We start from the raw sequence: 17,457 nt of genomic DNA, 5'->3' as shown, positions 1-17,457 counted from the left end.
TTTCATGTTTCCACCCTCCTACGTTTCCCAGCAGCTGCAAGCCGAGAGGTTAAGGAAGCTCTTTCTCTGCACTGGATGCTTCAACCAGTGCCCAATAGCGAAGGCAGAATAGCCAAGGCTGTTTCAGGGGAGTCTCACCCGCAGCTCATTAACTTTCAGTGTTTGTTTGGGGAAGGGGTATTTGATTCACCTCCAGTGGGTCTCAAATCTTAGAATTTTGAAGTGTCAGGCATAGCTCTAGTGGCTTTAGCCCAAACGTAGCAGAGTTTTCCTGCATAGTGCAGAAGCTAGTTGAGGTGGAAATGACTAGTCGGCTAGACGCAGAATAACTATTTACGGGATTTATTAAAAGAAAATAAAACCAGCAGAGTTTCTGCATACAAAGCAAAGCAAAATAAATCCTTGCTCTCTCTCTCTCTCTCCAACCATACGCAGCACTCCTACTCCTAACACCCACAAGAAACAACTATGCTAGCATTCCTAGATAACAGAGTTCAGTGCTGGTCATTAACCAATCAGAGAGTTGTTGCCAGGCAGACCTTGGCTTTCTGCCATGAGTAAATTGACACTGCCTTGAGTTAATTGTGTGAAGCACGAATCTGTAAGTTTCCCATGAGAACCAATTATCAGAAACCGAACATAAAATGTGGGGGTCGTCTTATACATGGGATGTGCCTCGTTGGGACAGGTGTTACCACGAGTAGGATGGTGTCTGCAGCAATTGTCCGCTGTGTATTGGCTGCCGCTGTTTCAATCATGAGTGACAGGCGGCTGCTTCTGCTGATCAGACAGACGATAGGCGGCAATGGCAGTGTGCATGATTGCAAGTGGTGCTCCAGTGGGTGAGTCATTTTCGTGGCTAAGGGGGTGGCTGCTTGAGGCATAGAGGGACGCCGCCAGCCGCCTCTGCAGGAGCAGCAGCCAAGGCCGTCCCATGGGAGAACCTGTGGGGTGCAGCAGGAGAGAGAGGACCCCCTCACAATCTCCTCTCTTATCTTGTAACATCCCCGGAAGAAGATCGAGCCAGGCAACTGCCAGATAATAATGTTTAATTTGGGAGCTAATCTAAATTTGTGGGCACTGGGTGGATATTTGCGCACCTGGCAGCGAATATGCGAAAGACGGGCCTGGTTATAGCAGCCATTCAATTTTCTCAGTGAAGAGGTTACATAAGGTAATAGGTTTGTACACCCACTCAAGCCCATCATCCAAGTCATTGATAAAGATGTTGAATAAAACTGGGCCCAAGACAGAACCCTGTGGCACCCCACTAGTCACTACTCTCCAGGATGAGAAGGAGCCATTGATGAGCACCCTTTGGGTTCAGTCAGTCAGCCAGTTAAAAATCCACTGAATGGTAGCATTCTCTAGCTTGAATTTTACCAGCTTCTTTACAAGAATATCATGGGCACCTTGTCAAATGCCTTGCTGAAATCAAGATAGGCTATATCCATAGCATTCCCTTCATCTACCAGGCTTGTAATTCTGTCAAAATTCATTGGGATGGTTTTCGTTGCTCCCTCCTGTATAATGTTACAAGCCTCCATCCATAGTTCTTCAGGCACTCTGTCCACCAAATCTAAATCCTTAAACCTGTTCCTCACTTTCACTGTGTATTCATAAGGGATTTGATTTAGATTGTGTCTTACTGGCCCAGGGGTTTTCCCTACTTTCTTCAGTTTAAGCTGGAATTTTGCTATAAGAAGCTGATGATCTGAGCCACAGTCAGCTCCAGATCTTGTTTTTGCTGACTGTATAGAGCTTCTCCATCTTTGGCTGCAGAGAATATAATCAATCTGATTTCGATGCTGCCCATCTGGTGATGTCCATGTGTAGAATCGTCTCTTGTGTTGTTGGAAAAGAGTGTTTGTGATGACCAGCTTGTTCTTTTGACAGAACTCTATTAGCCTTTGCCCTGCTTCATTTTGAACTCCAAGGCCAAACTTGCCAGTTGTTCCTTTTGTCTCTTGATTCCCTACTTTAGCATTCCAATCCCCCAAAATGAGAATAACATCCTTCTTCGGTGTCATTTCTAGAAGGTGTTGTAAGTCTTCATAGAACTGGTCAATTTCACTTTCTTCAGCACCGGTAGTTGGTGCATAAACTTGGATTACTGTGATGTTAAAAGGTCTGCCTTGGATTCGTATTCTATCATTTTTGAGATTACATCGCAGTACAGCTTTCGCCACTCTTTTGTTGACTATGAGGGCCACTCCATTTCTTTTACTCGATTCTTGCCCACAGTAGTAGATATGATGGTCATCCAAACTGATTTTACCCGTTCCCGTCCATTTTAGCTCACTGATGCCCAGGATGTCAATATTAATTGTTGCCATCTCATTTTTGACCACATCCAGTTTTACCAAGATTCATAGATCTTACATTCCAGGTTCCTATGCAATATTTTTCTTTACAGCATTGGACTTTCCTTTTGCTTCCGGGCATGTCTGCAACTGAGCAACCTTTTGCCTTTGCCCAGCCGCTTCATCTGCTCTAAAACTACTTGTACTTATCCTCTGATCTCCCTCAGTAGCATGTTTTACGCCTTCCGACCTGAGAGGCCCATCTTCCAGCATCATAACTTTTATATGCCTGTTGTCTTTGTCCATGGAGTTTTCTTGGCAGGGATACTGGAGTGTCCATCTTGGGTGGCCCTGCATGGCATAGCCCATAGCTCCTCTGAGTTATTCAAGCCCCTTCACCACGACAAGGCAGTGATCTATGAAGGAGCACTTATCAGTGTCCAATTCAGAGTATGAAGTTTATCAGTGTCCAATTCAGAGTTTGTGCAGATCTATTGTTCTATCCAAGTACAGTTCTCTGTGAGTTACCCTGTGTTGAAGGTCAGTTGCATGTAGGGCTTTTTTGCATCTGGAACTCACTGGAACTCAGTTCTGACACCTCTCTGGTGGACACCATTATAAAGGAGCAAGGGAAGTGTTTGTGGTGTTTGTGGTTAGTTCCGGTCAGTGGCGAAGCTGCATACTCCGCTACTGGGGGCGGAGAGCAGGCGGGGGCATGGCTGGCACCCTCCGTGGGGAGGGGGTGCGCCCAGGGGGTGTGGCGCGCATCCCGGTGGTGTGGTATGCCGCCTGTAAGGGCTTGGCGCGCGTTCTTGGGGTGTGACACACCACCTGTCTGGGGTGGCACTGAGATGGCACTGGACCAGAATAGTGGTGCAGGGGGCGGGCCGCTCCCTCCACACTCCCGTTCCTCCACCAGTAATTCCGGTACCCTTTTTTCTGGAGAAATAGCAGTGGTGGCATGTACGTTTTGATGATGATACATTCAATAAATGTAGACCAGAAATGTTGAAATTTGACTGCTTCTTTTCCTTTTCCTTTTCCTTTAACTTTTCAAATGGAGATTTGCACTAATGCACTTTGCCATATTTCCTGGTACAAGTGTTGTGATAGGCAGCTTTCCAATATTACCAGCATAGCGTAAGGAGTAAAGATTTGAAATCAACATTTTCCTGGGTTTAAGCTTTATGTGGAATGCTGATTGGATATGATGAGCAGCCAATCAGGAAATGGTATAGCTGAAATGGGAGGAGTTCTGGAATGCCTGACATCACAAGGGAGGTGGTTCATAGCCAGTGGAAGGATGAAACACGCTTAAGAAGAAATTAGAGAAAAGATTGTTCCATGACAACACCAAGGTATCCAAACAGGAAGAGGTCTGATGGGTGGAACACGTTCCTTACACACTATGATATTTGCAGGTCTCATTCCAGCGCCAAAGGGTCACTAAGCGGCTAAATGATAAGGAGCTTTTATAAACTACAAATGGTTTTTCTGAGTGGTGGTGCAATCTAGGGCTGTGTACAGGTGCTGTCTTGCCAGCGTCCCCTACTGGCTGTTTGGCCAATAACAACCACCAGGCAAGCAAGAGGTTCTTTGGATTCCACTGGACGGAGCACTGACAGACTCTTAGGTAGAGACAAACTTTTATTAATTGGTAAACATTAGCAAAGAAATTGACCAGCAACATAGAGTCTAATATAAAGCCAACAGCAAGTGGAATAAACTGCAAAGCTAGCAATATAACCAATAAGCAAAAGATCTTAGGCAACAACAACAACAACAACAACATAGGTTGGATAGGTTCAGTTCTTCATGTCTCTCCAGCCGATGAAGATCTGGAAGGCTTTTCTGGGAAACTTCAGACTGGCCGGCGGTCATTCTCTTCTCACTATGGAATGGAGCATAGAACAGTGTGTCACAATCTCCCTGTCTCCTTCAGTTGCTGGCCCTTATATAGACTATAGAGTAGGTCTCATGCCAAGCTGGCAACAGACGTAATTCATGATGTAATTCCATTCCCATCCTTTGATCTAGCCTGGGAGTCGACACATGTGGGCATGAGCCTTCATCTGCATTCTTTAGCCCTGTGGTTCGGTCAAAGTAATCTTACTTTCCGTGTTCCCAGACAACAGGTTCCTCCTTCTTTCCCCCATGCAGTCAGGTGTTTGATAGCTGGCCAAGCCATGAAGTTGCTTTCACTTCTTCTCAAACAGCCATGTTCCTTTTATTAAAGCTCTAGCTACATTGCAAACCAGAAGCACCACATTCTGTTTTATTCCCTGGCAATACAGGTGCCCTGCTCTGATTCATGGGCCCAGTTTGCAAATCCAGGTCTTTGGGAAACTAGCATATCAAGGGCTGCTAGCTCAGATGGCTTTGAAACGGAATTAGATAACAGCCCCCTTCCTTCCTTCCTTCCTTCCTTCCTTCCTTCCTTCCTTCCTTCCTTCCTTCCTTCCTTCCTTCCTTCCTTCCTTCCTTCCTTCTGCCACAGCATCAGATGTCAGGCTGGGACTTTGCAAAAAGAAAACAAAATAGCACACTTGGAGAGCCTGTGTTACAGCTTCCCCTCTACTTCTTTTCCAGGTCCAACTCATGGTCTCCAAAGTCTTGTTAGATTCAGTTGGATTTATGTGCATCCAACAGAGACCAGATCTAGTACTCCATCTTTTCTGATGATCAGGAGGTAGTTATACAATTAAATCAAGGATGGGGAGCATGTGGCCCTCCAGATGTTATTGATCTACAACCCCCGTCATCCCCAACCATTGACCATGATGCCTGTGATGGAGGGAGTTGGCACCCAGGAACACCTGAAGACCTCATAGATAACAACAATAATAGTGTTTTATTTCTTATACCCTGCCCATCTGGCCAATGGATTAAAAACAGAATAAAACACCACACATTAAAAACTTCCCTAACAGATCCCACGTTATCTATTAAATGGTGAACACCTTACTGGAACCTTGTAAACTAGATGTCCAGGAGTTTAGAGACGAATAGGATGCAAAATAAGAATGTGCTATATTACTATATATATATATATATATATATATATATATATATATATATAATGCTTTGGAACCCATATGGAACATCTCTTTTGGTTTTAAACTGAGATTGATCCAGCAAAAGGAAGAAAGAGACGTTTCAGTTAAATTGGACTCAACAATGTCTTTACGGGAAACGATGGTCTAATACTGACAGACGCCACTGACTACCTAATATGCTCATAGTCTTATACTCCATTTGTTTTGGTCTGTTTCTAGATTGTTGTTTCACAGAAAATACTGATAAGATGGGGAATCCAGCGCCTGCAAAGCCTGCAGCACCGGCGGAAGCACCAACAGAAGCACCAGCGGAGGCAGAAACACCAGCAACTATAACTGATGGTCTGTATACAGCAAGTCATATGGGATGAAGTTTCTCATAAAGGAGAGGAATGCACAGGAAATGCAAAGCTTCTGTCTGCTTCTTTTCCAGGTCCAACTCCAGAGTCTTTTTTTTTTTTTGGTAAATTTATTTATTTGGTTCTTCAACTTCAAATTTTACAATGTCCACCACATTTGATAAAAGGTGCCTTCTATTTCCTTTCATTTCCAACATATATTTGACCCTGTTTTATCCATTTTATTCTATTTTCCATCTCTTCACACAATATTGTTGATAGATGAGCTTGTAATATTTTAAATTTTTTGTTTACTTGTGCATCCTTGGGTGATTTAGCCAATAATTTTTCATTATCTGCAATCTCTTGTTTTATCTTATTTAATTTAGCTTCTCTATTTCTTTTTTGTATTATATTTTGCTGTATATAAAAACCCCGTATATATGCCTTTTCGCACCCCACATTATTCTCAGATCCGTTTCTTGTGTCATGTTTAGTTCAAAATATTCTTTCATCAATTTATTTGCCTTTTCTACTATTTTATCATCATTTAGTAACCTCTCATTTAATTTCCATCCCTTATTTCTCTTTTTGCCTTCTCTCATCTCTAACATCACCGAGTTGTGATCAGATATCGATTTTGCCATTATTTCCACTTTCTTTATATTTGTCATTAGATTATTTGATACCCATATTTCATCAATCCTGCTTGCCAATTTATTGGCATCTGAATAAAATGTGTATTGTCTTGTTCTCTCATTTTTCTCCCTCCAAATAGGTTTTAGATTCAAATCCTCTATCAGTTGAAAAAATGATGTAGGTAATCTCCCTGTTTTCATTTTTTTTAATCCTTTCTGATCTATCCTATTCTCTTGATACCACCTCATTCATGTCTCCCATTACAATCATATCCATTATTATATTCTGTTAATTTCTTTTGCAATTAAAAAAAGAGTCTGATTTCCATTTGGTGCATATATCCCTATTAGGAGCAAATTCATCTTATCTTTATTTATCTGAATGCCTAATATTCTTCCTTCATCATCTTTGAATATCATCTTTATCAATGACTTGGATGGTGGGCTTGAGGGCATCTTGAGCAAGTTTGCAGATGACACCAAATTGGGAGGGGTGGCTAACACCCCAGAGGACAGGATCACACTTCAAAATGACCTTAACAGATTAGACAACTGGGCCAAAGCAAACAAGATGAACTTTAACAAGGAGAAATGTACAGTGCTACACTTGGGCAAAAAAAATGAAAGGCACAAATACAGGATGGGAGACCCCTGGCTTGAGAGCAGTACATGCGAAAAGGATCTAGAAGTCTTGGTAGACCACAAACTTGACATGAGTCAACAGTGTGATGCAGCAGCTAAAAAAAGCCAATGCAATTATGGGTTGCATCAATAGGAGTATAGCATCTAGATCAAGGGAAGTAATAGTACCACTGTACTCTGCTCTGGTCAGACCTCACCTGGAGTACTATGTCCAGTTCTGGGTACCACAGTTCAAGAAGGATACAGACAAGCTGGAACGTGTCCAGAAGAGGGCAACCAAAATGGTCAGAGGCCTGGAAACGATGTCTTATGAGGAACGGCTTAGGGAGCTGGGTATGTTTAGCCTGGAGAAGAGAAGGTTAAGGGGTGATATGATAGCCATGTTGAAATATATAAAAGGATGTCATATAGAGGAGGGAGAAAGGTTGTTTTCTGCTGCTCCAGAGAAGCGGACACGGAGGAATGGATTCAAACTACAAGAAAGAAGATTCCACCTAAACACTAGGAAGAACTTCCTGACAGTAAGAGCTGTTCGGCAGTGGAATTTGCTACCAAGGAGTGTGGTGGAGTCTCCTTCTTTGGAGGTCTTTAAGCAGAGGCTTGACAGGCATATTTCAAGAATGCTTTGATGGCGTTTCCTGCTTGGCAGAGGTCTTTAAGCAGGCGCTTGACAGGCATATGTCAAGAATGCTTTGATGGCATTTCCTGCTTGACAGGGGGGTTGGACTGGATGGCCCTTGTGGTCTCTTCCAACTATGATTCTATGAATAATACTTTAGCTTCCAGCTTTGGATTTATATATATAACTATTCCTCTTTTTTTTTTTTTACTTTATCTGCTGCGATAAATTCTTCCCCCAATCTTTTATTTAGCAACACTCTCTCATGTTTGTTCGCTATGTGTCTCCTGCAAACAGATCACATCCCATTTATTCTTTCTCAATATATGCTCAACCTTATTTCTATTTTTCATACAATTTAAACCATTTATATTCCATGAAATTATGTTTAGGTTCATCAACTTTATTTTCTAACTTTTGAGTTAAAAGCGTAATGATTTTGGACAAAATTGGCAGCCTTTATGTCTTCTATTCATCTGGTTCTTAGGTGTCTCCTGTTAAGTTCTCACGTCTGATTGCTTCTTCTTCTCTCTCTTGGTTCCCCTCACCTCCCAGTTTCTTTTTATAAGTCCTTCTGAATTTTTCCATTTCATCAATCGATCTTAAGTTTCTTCTATCCCTAAATGTAAATGATAGCCCTTCCGGAATCAGCCATTTAAACATGATTCCTTTAGCTTTCAAAACGTCTGTCAAAACCTTATACTTGTTTCTTTTCTTCAGAATCCTTTTTGGGACTTCCTTGTAGATTAACACGTTGTGTCCATCTATTGTCAGTTGTCTTTTTTGGAGTATCTTGTCCTCCAATAGTCTTGAATTTAGATATACCAGGCAGTCACCTGGCTTTCTAAATTTTCTGTTGGTATCTGGTTTCAGTTGAAAGATTTTGTCGATGTCCATTATCAGGTCTTCTTGTCTCACCCCCAGCCATTCCGCTATTTCCTTTGGCAATTTATTCATGATGTCTTTATCTTGAATTTATGGGGCGCCTCTAAATCTCACAATTAATTCCCTTTGATACATTTCTAGGGTGGCTAGCTGGTCCAATATATCTTCTTGTGCCTTTTTGATCTCATTTATTTCCGTATTTGTTGCATCCTGATTTTTTCTTAGATTTCCTTATTTTCACCTTGCAATTTTTTTGTAGTATATTTCAACGTATCTTTTTGTTTGCCTACTTTTGTTTTTAATTCTGAGACTGCTTTTTCAGTTCTCATATTTTTTATTGTTAGATCTTTTAGTTGTCCTGACAGTTCCCATATTATTTTAGAATTGTGTTCGATTTTAAGTCCCAAATCATCTAACTTGTCGTTGATCGATTTATCCATATTTACAATTAGCTCTTTGATATCTGCCACTGGGTCTACATCGATCATCGATTGTCTTTGCGCCATTGCTGTTGAGATTGTCAATTGGGATTGTCCTTTTTTGTTACCTGCCATAACCATTTCACTATATACACACTGAGTCAGGCTGTGTCCCAGCCTTCTGTTAATCCGTTAACTAATTTTGATGACTTGTGTATTTGGATTCAATTATATTCCTGGGGATGGGGGATATACAAGGATTAAATCAATAACATTTCATTATTTATAAAATCATTGTAAATTTACCAGCAATTGTTTCTTAGCACAATTTATAGAATACCCTTTGGTACCGATTATATTGGACTCAACAACGTCTTTACGAGAAAGGACGGTCTAATACTGATGCCACTTTCTGCCTAATGTGCTCATAATCTTATTCTCCATTGTTCTTGTTGTTGTCTTATTCTATCTTGTTGTTTCACAGACAAAACTGATAAGATGGGGAAGCCAGTGCCCGCAAAGGCCGCAAAGGCCGCAAAGGCCGCAAAGGCCGCAAAGGCTGCAGCTCCAGCAGAAGCACCAGCGGAGGCACAACCACCTATAACTGATGGTCTGTATACTGAACAGTCATATGGGATGAGGTTTCTCATAAAGTAGAGGAATGCACGGGAAATTCACCGCTTCCATCGGCTTATTTTCCAGGTCCAACTCATTGTCTCCAAAGTCTTTTTGTTTTTTTTGTACATTTATTTATTTGGTTTTTCAAATTAAAAGTTTACAATACACATGTTAACATACCATATAAAAGCAAGATTCCAGGGAATCTCCTGGCCTCCCCTCCTCCCCTTTGTGGGTCCGATTGTTAGTCATTTCCTCCTGCATCTTCCGTTCATTTTTGCCATTTTGGCATAATCCACCAACTTGATCTGCCATTCTTCTCTGGTAGGGACTTTATCTTCTTTCCATCTCTGGGCCAATAACATCCGTGCAGCCGTGGTCACGTACATGGTATTTCCTGCTCCTTTGGGATTTTGGCACCTAGAATTCCTAAAAGAAAGGCTTTGGGGTTTGGGGGGGGATTTAAACCTTTCCCCCCAAATTCATTAAATTTCATTTCCCAAAATTCTTTTACTACCTTACATGTCCACCACATTTGATAAAAGGTGCCTTCTTTTTCCTTACATTTCCAACATATGTGACCCTGATTATACATTTTTGCTAATTGACGGGGAGTTAAATACCAACAAGAAATCATTTTCATATGATTTTCTTTCAGCGTACAACATGCTGTGAATTTTAAATTCCAATTCCCTAAATTCTCCCATGCTGCAAATTGTATATTATACCCAAAAATTTTCACCCAGTGTATTATTGCTGACTTAACCTGCTCATCTTTTGTATACCATTCTAGTATTAATTTCTACGTTCTTTCAAGTAAATTTGTTTTGTTCTCCAACAGCTCTTTTTCAAATTTAGAGCTTTCATCAGAAAAGCCATTTTTTGCCCATCTTGAATATATAATTTAGTTTATGATGTTGAAATCATTCAGTTAGTAATTCTTTTATGTCCTCAAACATCTTGAATTGGAATTTTACTTCCATTAACAGCTCTTTATATGTTCCCCAGTCATTTCTCATATTCAATTTTTTTTAAGGGTATCACTTCAAGTGGGGAGAGCGACCATGGTGTTTTTTGTTCTAGTAGATTTTTATATTTTCCCCATACCTCATAAACCGATTTTCTTACAACATGATTTGAGAAAGCTCTATGTACTTGAACCTTCTCATACCACAGATATGCATGCCAAACATACCTACTATCAGAACCTTCAAGGTCTAAAACATCTGTGATTTTTAATAATATTCATTCCCTTACCCAGCATAGACAGGATGCCTCAGAGTATAGTCTTAAAGCTGGTAGGGAGAATCCACCTCTGTCTTTAGAATCTATTAGCAATTTATATTTTATTCTTGGCTTCTTCCCCTGCCAGTTAAATCATAACTAGATTTATCTGGCAGGGGAAGAAGCCAAGAATATTTTTGCCACTCTTTGAAATGTCCTTCATTGCTGATCAGGCATGTTGATTGAAATAAAAATAACATTCTTGACAATACATTCATTTTGATTCCTGATATCCTTCCCTATAGCAATAAGATCATGTTTCCCCCCACATCTAAGTTTTTCTTTATTTATCTTCAGACTCTTACATACGGTAATTATCCTTAAAAATATTTCTATTCTTAGCTGTTATCCATACTCCTAAATATTTAACTTTCTTCTCAATAGTCAGTTCTGTTACTCTTTGTAGGTTTTTTTTATGTTGCTCTGTCACATTTGTCACCATTACAGTGGTGCCTCGCTAGACGAATGCCCTGTAAGACGAATTTTTTGCTTAATGAATAGGTTTTGCGATCGGAGGTTGCCTCGCAAGACGACAAGGTTTTCTATGGCCGTCGCTTCATCTTGCGAAGCGTGGCCATAAAAACCTCCGATCACAAAACCTAGCGAAAGGGGCATTTGTCTAGCGAAAGGGGAACCAGCTGTAGCAAGGAAGAAGGCAAAGGAAGATCAGCTGAAAGGCTGTCAGCACCTCTCAGCTGATCTTCCTTTGCCTTCTTTCCGTGCTGCAGCTGGTTCCCCTTTGTGTTCCGCAGGTCTCTGCTGGTTGCCGCGACCAGTGAGGGGCAACCGGCAGAGACCAGCGGAACACTAGCACGGGAAGAAAGCAAAGGTCTTCCCCCGCCGCCTGTCCAATCCAGGTGGGAGGCAGTGGCGAGGAGAAGAGCTTCTCCCGCCGCCGCCTCTCGCCGCGCCCCATGCCGGGGAAGGCAGGCGGGAGGCGGCAGCGAGGAGAGGAGCTTCTTCCACCACCACCTCTCACACAGCCAGCATGGGGCGCAGCTTCAGAGACATTCGAAGCTGCTCCCCATGCCAGGGAAGGCAGGCGGGAGGTGGCGGCGAGGAGAGGAGCGTCTCCCGCAGCCTCTCGCCGTGCACAGCCTGCATGGGGTGCAGCTTCGGAGGTCTCCAAAGCTGCGCCCCATTCCGGGGAAGGCAGGCGGAAGGCGGCAGCAGAAGCTCTTCTCCCGCCACCGCCTCTCATCGCGCACAGCCGGCATGGGGCACAGCTTCGGAGGTCTCGAAAGCTGTGGCCCATGCCGGGGTAGGCAGGCAGGAGGCGGCAGCAGAAGAAGCTCTTCTCCCGCCGCCGCCTCTCGCCGTGCAAAGCTGGCATGAGGTGCAGCTTCGGAGGTTTCCTATGGGAAACTGGGACTCGTTAGACAAAAAATTCGTTACACGAATTGACCCATGGAACGAATTAAATTCGTCTAGCGAGGCACCAATCTACTTCCATTTTACTTAGTTTGAAACCTGCTACTTCTCCAGACTTGAGAATCTGATCCAAGACCCTCTGTATACTAGCCACAGGGTCTTCTGCAGTTACCAGAAGGTCATCTGCAAATGCCAAGGTCTCTAAAACTGAAAACTAATCAATAATGGGGTCAGGGGACATCACATCTTAAATCTTCAATAAGTTCCAGAAGTTGTTTTTGAAAGTCCAAGTAAGATGATGTTTTGTCTACTGACATCCTGCTTGTCTCAAATTTCCTGGGAAAGCAGAGGTTACTAGACAGGAAATGGTGTAGTTCTTATTTCCAAAGTTCAGAAACAAAAGTTATGTCCAATCTGGTTACAAACTCTCATTTTCAATTCTTCTTCAAATCTTTAAAATCTTGTGTCCATTTATGAAAAGGGCACTGTCCAACTTCATGTACACAGCCTTATGTTTTGTGCTCTCTTCACTATTGACAGTTTCCAGCCTCAAAGAGGCAAGCAAATTCCTTTCTATTATGATGTCATAATGGCGGCTCCATTAATTACCCACTCCAGCTTTCAGGGGGACTTTCCCCAGCCCAGAATGAAGATCTTTACAGGGGTTTTGCTAGGTTCAATCCTTCTCCCCTTTACCCTGCCTTAGGGGGAAGGTTTTAGCTCCAATTTTTGATAATTGAATGCTTCCTATCAGTCTTTCCGGCTTTGGGCAAATTAAATGCGTCTCGATTCACTCAATGGGGGAGACCGACTTCCTCTTTAAGTCTCCTCCCGTATCCAATTAAAAATATTTCAAAGTCTTTTTCTTTACTTACGGTGTCCAATGTTCTCAAATCCAGCTAATTTAGAGGAATCCACCACTCCAGGCTGCTGGCACAGAGTTTCGCGTTGTGGGGGTAGCAGTTTAACTCAAGCATTCCGTCTCCACTCCGTTTGCTCTCAGCGCCCTTATTAGGGCTACCAGGGAGCGGAGGAGACCAAAAACAGTGCGGCTGAGTCCCCACGTCCCCATAACGTTCGATCTGGGGCTCTTTTGGGGGGTCCACGTTGCTCTCATGGCTCCCCCTCCCTTGTAATGTTAGGGAATCCTGGAGCTCGGGAATCTCTCGCCAGTCAGCAATGGCGGCAGATCGGAAGTCTGTCAACCTTACTATTGGCTTCTTACCCTGCCAAATAAAATTAGAAATATCCCTTTGCCAACCTTTAAAACATTTTGTCCCAATAATTATTGGGACCATCGGGGGGGGGGGGAGTATTTTGGGGAGAATTGACATTTTTATCAAGGATATACTACCCCATAGAGACAAGTTCAATTTATTCCATTTTTTAAAATATCCTTTGATTTACTTCCACTTCTTCACATAATTATGCTTATACAAATTGGTGTTTTTATTTGTATTCCAGATCCCCAAATACTTAGTTTTCATGGTAATTTTAAGGCCTGTTACCCTTTCCAAATCTTCCTGTTTCTTTACCCCAATATTTTCATTAATAATTTATATTTTTCTTTATTTAACTTGCAACCCAATACTCCTCCATAATCAGTCATTTTCTTTAAGGCTTCTTGTATACTTTCTTCTGGATTTTGTGTACTAATCACATCGTCCGCAAATGCTTTAACTTTAATATTGCATGGCAAGTTCCCGACCCCCCCTTAGGTAGAATAATGACACATGACACAAGTATTTAAGGTTAATGGGCCACAACTTTATTGATTACAGGTGATGAGCAGTATTGGCTTAGCCATTGGATTTAACGAACTATATCTGATTCCAGGCCATCTGCTGGGTGTCCGGGAAAGGTTAACCACTGGTAGGGGGAGTCCTGTTGATGAACATCAACTAGGAGCTCCGTGGGGGTCACCATTCGGGGCGTGCCTTAGACCCTAACCTCCCTAGGCTTCGGACAGGCCCACCCCCCTCCCAGAATCCTTTAACAGAATACCCTTCAATATGCGGGGCAGGTGATGGCTCTACCTCCCCCTTTCCATCTACAGAAATATTCCAATTCCTGCCAATACCCTAAAAAGTTGTGACAATCTGCTACAAGGTAGGTGACAACCAAGTGGCTGGTGAACTTTTCCAGGTGGAAAAAATCCTACCAGGCCCCTCTACGGTGACCAACCAAAGTCCAAAGCAAGGTCAAGGAAAGAAAACCTTAAAGGTCCGGGGGGGAGGGGGACCAGAGCAGCTGGAAGCCGGAAAAGAGAGTGAACTCCCAGCTGCGGCCTGTCCTGACAAGACAGAAGTACTGTTTGTGGGGGACAGGAGGTGGGCAGGTGTGGAGGACTCCCTGGTCCTGAATGGGGTTACTGTGCCCCTGAAGGACCAGGTGCGCAGCCTGGGGGTCATTCTGAACTCACAGCTGTCCATAGAGCCACAGGTCAATTCTGTGTCCAGGGCAGCTGTCTATCAGCTCCATCTGGTATGCAGGCTGAGACCTCTGTCTCGCCAGAGTGGTGCATGCTCTAGTTATCTCCCACTTGGACTACTGCAATGCGCTCTACATGGGGCTACCTTTAAAGGTGATCCGGAAACTACAACTAATCCAGAATGTGGCAGCTAGACTGGTAACTGGGAGCGGCTGCCGAGACCACATAACACCCAGTCTTTAAAGATCTACATTGGCTCCCAGTATGTTTCTGAGCACAATTCAAAGTGTTGGTGCTGACCTTTTTAAAGCCCTAAATGGCCTCGGTCCAGTATATCTGAAGGAGCGCCACCCCCATCGTTCTGCCCAGACACTGAGGTCCAGCACTGAGGGCCTTCTGGCGGTTCCCTCGTTGCGAGAAGCCAAGTTGCAGGGAACCAGGCAGAGGGCCTTCTTGGTAGTGGCGCCTGCCCTGTGGAATGGCCTCCCATCAGATGTCAAAGAGAAAAACAACTACCAGATTTTTAGAAGACATCTGAAGGCAGCCCTGTTTAGGGAAGCTTTTAATGTTTAATAGATTATTGTATAACAGCCTCTCATTAGCCCTTGATAGTCAGAGCAATGGAATGTTCAGCCATCTTCTGTGGCACCTCAAGCGGAAGTCAAAATCCTTGACATTTGTAGATATGCATCTATTTTAGAAATTATGTTCTTGTAATAGGGAGATTAAGTGCAGGACAACAAAAGTGAACATTGTGAACTCTCATGCTTGATGAGAGATTTATACTCCAGCCAATGTGTTCATACTCTTATCCCCCATGTTATAATGGCTTTTTGTTTCACAGAGAAGATAGAGATACCAACAGATGCAAAGCGTGCAGAGTCCATAAATAAAGAAGTACCGGATTCACCACCAGAAGCAGCAGATGAAACTGATGGTCTGTATACAGCACAGTTATCTGGGATGAGGTTTCTCATAAAATAGAGGAATGCATGGGAAAGGGGAGTTGATGGAGAGACAGGCAGGAAGTGGAACCAGTCATGTTGTGCCAGGAAGGAGTGCAGAGAAAAGCACACACAGCTCTTTGGGTGCCAGAGGTCCACAAAGCCCCATAGAAACGCCGGGATTCAGTCCACTCTTTGCTGCTGGCTGTGGTGTTCCTTTACTGTGTGCAGCCAGGAATGGCTCTACCATTAGGCAGAATGAGGCAGTTGCCTCAGGTAGCAGGTGCTGGGGTGGGTAGGGATGTGTAGACCACACAAGCTGCACTCCACCTTCTCACTTAGTCTGCTGCCCCATCAGCAGCATCGAAATCAGCCAATGGCCAGTCCAGCCCAGCTTCTGTATGTGGAATTATGTGTTTGAAGGGAGCATCTTCTCATTTGCCTGGTGGGCAGAAAGTCCTTTAGTATCAAAGGCTACTGTATCCTGATCCAGACGTTGGTCAGAAAGGTTTCCTCAAGCAGCAAGGTATCCCCCCTTGCTTCCTCCACCTGCTTACCCACCCAGATTACCAGCCCTTGAACAGTTGACTGTCTCTGGCTGATGGCTGCCACAGCATAGGGAAACCCCTTTTCCTGGAGTGGCAATGGCATGTTGGCTTGTTGCTGTTTAGTCGTTTAGTCATGTGACCCCCATGGACCAGAGCACGCCAGGCACTCCTGTCTTCCACTGCCTCCCACAGTTTGGTCAAACTCATGTTGGTAGCTTTGAGAACACTGTTGGCTACTGATGGCTAAATCAGAATTTTCTTTCTTCAAGCATCTCCTTTTCAGAACGTGGTTGCCTTCTTAACATCTCCAACGGGTGAAAGATTTATCGTACTTGAGATTTTCATCCTTGTTGTCATGACACTACTGCTTTTCCTTCTGTGTAAGTACATAATTAGTATACTTTGCAACTAATGTCACAGGCTTTGGTTAAATCCCAATATCATTTCCAAAAAGAGATGGCAGGATCCACCTTCCATTTACCCCTTTCATTTCCGAGGATGAGTTACAGTTGTCACCCATTGAGAGCAATGGCACTGTTTTGTTCTCCCTGAATAAGTGAGTTTCAGCACTTGGAACAGAAGTGCAGGCTAACACAAGTCCTTGGGACTCCCTGGGCAATTCCCTTTCCCAGCTTGCAATTCTCTCCTCCTTTCCAAACTAATCCCCATTTGCTGTGGGAGAGCCCCCATTCCTGATCCTCGCCACCCTGCCCTCTGCTAGGGCTCCAGTCCCCTGAAGGAAAGAAAGTGCTTGGGGGAAACAGGCTGCAAAGGATAAGGCCATGGCCAAAGTGGGTGGGTCCACAGCCTACCTAACTATTGAGATATATGCAGGGCTTTTTTCAGCCGAAATTCATCAGGACTCAGATCCAGCCCCTCTCAGGTGGGCTCTGTTGCCAATCTAAGAGAACAAGAGAGGCATTCATGCTGAGTTCCAGCACCTCTTTTTTCTAGAAAAATAGCACTGGATAAATGAACACATGACCTACCGTATTTTCCGCTCCATAGGATGCACTTGACCATCGGATGCACCTAGTTTTTAGAGGAGGAAAACAAGAAAAAAAATATTTTGCTTTCTTTAATTGTCCTAGGCATAGCAGCCAACTCCTAGAGGCCTAGGTGCCTTTGCCCCCCCCCTTTAAATATTTGAGGAAGCTTCTTTTGCAAAGGGGGAAAGCTCCATTTTTGAGGATCAGCTCCAAGTTGCTGTTTCCTTGCAACGGGGAAAAATCCTGTTTTTATGGGGTTCAACTCACAGTTCTGCAGCTTCTTCTATAGGAAAGGAAAGGGACCCATTTCTACAGTTTCCAGAGAGATAATCTAATCAGCCAGTCACATGTCTCTGTCTGTAGACAACAATT

At 43.4% G+C, this 17,457-nt stretch overlaps 1 long non-coding RNA gene across 4 annotated transcripts in view; it reads right to left on the bottom strand.

Moving 5' to 3' along the window:
• Nucleotides 1-17,457, bottom strand: part of LOC148687432 (uncharacterized) — a 75,989-nt gene that overhangs the window by 37,293 nt on the left and 21,239 nt on the right. For 2 of the 4 annotated variants that reach the window (XR_015947831.1, XR_015947830.1), the window contains exon 2: nt 17,086-17,128. This is a non-coding gene — a long non-coding RNA (uncharacterized LOC148687432). Of the gene's footprint in view, nt 1-7,234; nt 7,322-13,347; nt 13,400-17,085; nt 17,129-17,457 lie in introns of those variants that run through there. The other 2 variants (XR_015947829.1, XR_015947832.1) reach the window with 2 other exon arrangements.

Source organism: Zootoca vivipara, chromosome Z1, assembly GCF_965207765.1.
Source record: "Zootoca vivipara chromosome Z1, rZooViv2.hap1.1, whole genome shotgun sequence".
NCBI classification, from domain to species: Eukaryota; Metazoa; Chordata; class Lepidosauria; order Squamata; family Lacertidae; genus Zootoca; species Zootoca vivipara.
The sequence above is the reverse complement of the archived record's forward strand: the minus strand, read 5'-3'. Positions and strand labels throughout refer to the sequence as shown.